This window comes from Hoplias malabaricus, chromosome 5, assembly GCF_029633855.1.
Source record: "Hoplias malabaricus isolate fHopMal1 chromosome 5, fHopMal1.hap1, whole genome shotgun sequence".
NCBI classification, from domain to species: Eukaryota; Metazoa; Chordata; class Actinopteri; order Characiformes; family Erythrinidae; genus Hoplias; species Hoplias malabaricus.
In genome coordinates this window covers 28,221,688-28,226,674 of record NC_089804.1, presented here as the reverse complement: position 1 = coordinate 28,226,674, position 4,987 = coordinate 28,221,688, and positions in this window count along the sequence as shown.

Below are 4,987 nucleotides of genomic sequence, written 5' to 3'. Positions count from 1 at the left end.
TCTGCACTGATATCCCTCCAGTTCCAACTGGATGAAATATTTTTCCTCCCTCAAATTATTTCTAAGCTAGTTTTTTTATGTTTTCCTCTCATTTCCTCAAGCACATCTGGATTTAGCAGCTGTCCTGTTATACATCACCACTCCGAAGATTGGAACAAATGTTTCTAATAATACAGAACTAGTGAGAATGCTGCAGAGCATCCACGATGAAGGTCTAATAGATTCCTTAGCCAAATGGCCCCTTATCAAATAATAGTATAGACATAAAGTCCTTTTATTACTCCACAAACCAGCCTGGTATCATGGTATCATTTTCCAAAAAACTAATTTTCAGTATTTCAAAAATGGTGTAAAGGGAATATCTGGCAACCCGAGTGAAAAATTAAACTTAAAATATTACCTAAGCCTAACCGTGAACCTAAACCCAGCCCTAAACCTAACTCTTACTCTAATCTTAACCTGAAGATAACAGAAGATAAGAGAGTTAGAAAAGAAAGTTAGAAAAGCTGTGTTTTGATAGTCTTCATAGCTCTTCAGTGAAAGAACACCACCAGTGTCTTGGGTGCTAACGCTAACCCTAACCCATGGCAAGTTTAGTTAAATATAGTTGTGTTTATAACTGATAAGTGATAAATATATCACTTATAAGTACATGATAAAGTAATTATAAAGTAAATTAGACTCCCTTATTTTCAATTTAAAATACGTATACTAATAACACACCTAAATATATACACACACACACATTTATAATACTTTATTTGGATTTAACATATAAAATACAATATCATATAAAACCCAATTAATGGTTCAGAGTCATTGCACAGTTCATAATTAAATTGACAGTATGCATTTCTCATGGAGACAGATGACAGCGTCTTCTACAGATAAACAGACTCCCTACAGAACAATACTTCACTATGTGCTTAGCTTTCTTCTTTCCCAGTCCTACAAATCGTAGGCCACGCACACACAACCTGTGCACGTGCCCTAAACTTCCAAACACCAAGGCAACTACTTTACAGAAATAGCCACTCGCATTAAGAATCTCCATCAGTGGCTGATATTTTAAAACTTTAGTGGTGTAACACACACACACACACACACACACACATATATATATATATATATATAAACACACCTACCTAGAATCACTGGGCGCAAGGCGGGAACACTGGAGTCGCACACTTATGGACACTTTTGAGTCACCAATCCCCCTACCAACATGTGTTTTTGAACTGTGGGAGGAAACCCACATGAAAACAGGGAGAACACACTCCTCACAGACAGCACCTGTTGCGCCACCATGCCATGCCTTTTTTGTGACACAACGAAAATATTGTGGTGAAGATGTGATTGCATTCAGCCACAGAAATATTAGTGATGTCAGGTACTGATGCTGGATGATTGGTTCTAGATCACAAACACCACTCCAACTCATCCTAAAGGTACTTGATGATGCTCCATTACACCAGAGAACACAGTTCTGCTGCTCCATAGCCCAAAGCTGTATGGATGTATGCCCCTCTAGCCAATGCATCACATTAGGGATAGTGACCTCAGGCTGCTCATGTGCAGCTGCTTCCTAATTTTCCAATGGGTAATGGGGAGTACAATTTTGGATACTTCGTACTTGTATGCACTCTTTTAAGGTTCTTAACTAATTAACAGTCCCTATAAGACTGAGTGATTCCAAACTTTTAATTTCTCAGCCAATCAAATTAAAGCTCTTCTCAGAAATAAATCACAGATCCTCCTGGACGCAGGCCGTAAAGCACTCCTGACCTCAAATAAGATTTAATGAAGAATCGTGGCTCTGAGAGTTGGAGAACATTAACTGTGGCTCTATGGCAGTGGACTCTCAGCTCTGTTCTGCTCTAATGGACCCTCTGAGTCTGGCCATAGGATCTTCTCTTTAACGGCTCTCCAAAACCATGACCCATAAATCATACGCATATCTGTTTTTGTGTTTTTCTATTGCCCTGCTCGTCCCTCTCGACTCAAAGAGCTGCTCAAACAGTTATGCTAAGAAGTCTGCAGCAAAAACCTAAAGAGTTATGGCCATGAAAACCTTTCAGCAGCTCAGCGTTCCTGCAGAAATCTGCCTTATATTTATTCAGGCAAGATCCATGATTCAAATCAGCAGACTTCACTGCAGTCACTAGGATCTTAGAAGTACCTAAGATACGATGACTGTCCACATTATTAGAAACTTCTGTCTTGTACTTCAACTTTATGAGCCGCCATCTGCCTTACAGGAACACTTAACGCTGAATGATTACTGGGTTAGGGACACCTGGCTAATAACAGGTTGCTCCCTCTTTTTATTTAATTACAGCATGCATATGTTGGCGAACATCCTCCACATGTAATTCGACTCTTGCCCGCTGCATCAGTTCTGTTAGTTGGTGGACATTTTGTGGACGAGTTGGATCGGATTGCACAGCCCGTTCCAACTTATCCCAAATATGTTCACTCTGGCTGCAGTCAGGAGTTTGGGGGCCGAGGCAATATGGAGAATTCATCGTCGTGTTCCTCCAAGCATTCCTGAGTTATTCCCAGCTTGATTACACTGGGCACTCTCCTGTTGGTAGGATCAGAAAGGGTCCTATGGCATATCAAGAAAAAAATGCTCCCCAGAACATCACAGCACTACCATCAGACCGTGCCACTCCAGTGTTGTAACCAGGAGATGATGCTTCATGCAGTTTCTAACAGGTTTTGTGACTCAACTGGAAACCGGACTTCACACGACCATCTTCCACGTGTCCAAGACCTATTAATGCCATTCTTTGACCTATGCGCAGTTTTTGTTGCGATGACAGGTGGTCAACAGTTGGACACGTGTTGGTCTGCAGCTGTTGTACCCTATTCGATGCAGGGTACCGTCGCCTGGTCATGGCTTAAATTGATTGTGCTTGCCCACTGTTGTACTGTAGGTGAGCTTCTCTACTGTGGCATGTCATTGCTGCGAAACAGAACATGACACGCAATGCTCACCTTTCAGATCAACCACATGAGGCCAGCCGCTGTGTGACCTTTGGATGGATGTTTGTTGATGGTTCCTTCCAGTGGAGTAGCCAGAAATTGACTTTTGGGTAGGCCTGGGCGAAAGTGAGTGGGTACAATTATTCCTTCTAAAACAAAATTTAGGGATGCAGAGAAATTGTTTCTGGGTTAGGGACGCCTTGTTTCTGGGGAGTTGTAAGTTCCCAGTGTTTCAGCACTGACCTGTTGCTCTCAGCGCCACCACTTTGAGAGAGTGTGAATCCATTGGCTGTAGCACTGAATGAGAGACAGCTAACTCTGGCTGCTGATTGGCTTAATAAAAGTGACAACAAATGAGAAGTGTATTCTCTGTTTAGCAGGTTTGGAGAATCAGCCCCTCCCTTTGGCTGAGAGGAACTAAAAAAATATGGAATAAATCACGTCCTGTTTGAAACATGGACATGGCTGTTAGTGTCTAAATACAAAATTCACTCAATTTGCTCTGTTTACATATAACTAGTAAATGTTTACATCTGTTGTGCAGTGGACAGGTCAACGCCTTATATGATAGCCCACCAACTGGGGGCACTATATCAGTGATTATATTGCACCTGCCAGGTGTTCCTAATCCAGTGATCATTTAGTGTATGCACCACGGCAATGCATAATTCAGCTTGTAGTGCGTCCTCTTGGCCTTAATTACAGCTTCCCGTGTTTTGGGGAGACATTTCCTGTTTCTTATAAAAATATCTAGGGATATATTTCTACACCTGTAAAAAGTAACTAGTTGCCGTGCAATCCCAAACACATTCAGTGACATTAAGGTTTTGGGCAGTCAGTGCTTTGAGAACAACTGCAGCTCCTATGTATGATTTGCAGCTTAATTCTTTTTTGTCTCTTTCATTTTTTTGACAGGTACATGTCATTTCAGACCTATATTTTCAAGTTGTTTTCTTACACACTCTTTGGAAAAACTATCAAAATATATAAACTATAAAAAAAATATATGGTGGTACCTTTTGTTGTCACTGTGGTGATACCCTCAAGGGTAAATATTCAGTACCTTTAATTAGGGAACAAAACTGTACCATATTTTATAACAACTTGTGCTGATTTAATTTGCACACTTTAATTTCCAGGACTTTTATTTATTTATTTATTTTATTTAACTACTCAACTCTTTCTACTAGATTAAAGCAAGCAACAGGTCTTGCATGTTTGTAAGACATTCCTGACAACTTATTTTTGAACTCCAAACTTCAGTTTTGGCACATGCAAATAGATTATTTTATACCTAATAATCTTAAAAACTTCTTAGTTTACAGTTTTTCATTTCTTACATGGACATGCAGATATTCTGCCATCAAAAGTTAAGTTTAAGAAAATGGCTGCATCTGAACCCATACACACTGAGCGATTTTGAGGTCCGGGATCTGGGCTGGATAGTCTGTTGAAGAGCATCACCTTCAATGTTTCTTTTAAAACTTTTGCTAAAGGTACTCATATGTTTTATTAACTATAAACATAAATGTCAGATACTGCCCCAGCTGAATATGACTGCCCATTTGTGCTTTTGTTTCCAGCAAAATATGTTGTGCCCATTCTTCTCTTCCACCACTCATTTGTGACTTACTTCCAAGACTGCCATTCACAATCCACACAGTAATTATCATGTTGCCCATATTTGAAATGGCACAGAAATACAGTGTTGTGACAAAGGACCATAAGTGAGAATCTCTTATTCAAGCTGTTTTGTACTGTCCTACCATACACATCAGCAGCCTGCCAAACAGCAAACAGCTAACAGAACAGCCATCCATCTGGCCGATCTGAGGCCATATTGCTGTGCATTGACTCAGCTCAGCTCCATCACAACAGCCTTGAAATCACATACATTGATGAGCCAAAACATTATGGCCATCTGCCTAATATAGATGGATAAAAGATTAAGCTTATAAATAAATAAATAAATAAATAAATAAATAAACCTTCCTTAAAC